Below are 422 nucleotides of genomic sequence, written 5' to 3'. Positions count from 1 at the left end.
TGAACAACCTTTAATACCCTGCGCTGCTTCTGCTGTATCGTGTCTTACACTTAATATGGGAGACCTATATTTTCTCTTTTAAATAAGTAGATCTGGAGACCACGACGGCATCACCAGAACGTGCCTCTACTCCTAGTACCTCAACGGAGATTTCGAGGCGCTGCTGGTATCCAGAAGGTGCGAAGTCATCCTGGCTTCAGGGTGTTGCTGCATGAACCAGAGAGGAAGCATCTAACCTCGTTCCTCATGTCTTCATGGTTCTTGCGTCCATCTAAAAATAAAAGACGAGTCAGTCCGGCTAGTAATGTAATTTTCTGTTGTCAGAATATCAAACATCCCTCCTCAATATACTGATAGGAATTTTTTAGCAGAACTAAGTGAATAAATAAGGAAAATGCCATATTTGAAGGACGAATGTTATC

This window comes from Penaeus monodon, chromosome 24 (genome assembly GCF_015228065.2).
Source record: "Penaeus monodon isolate SGIC_2016 chromosome 24, NSTDA_Pmon_1, whole genome shotgun sequence".
NCBI classification, from domain to species: domain Eukaryota; kingdom Metazoa; phylum Arthropoda; class Malacostraca; order Decapoda; family Penaeidae; genus Penaeus; species Penaeus monodon.
Note: the sequence above shows the minus strand (reverse complement) of the source record.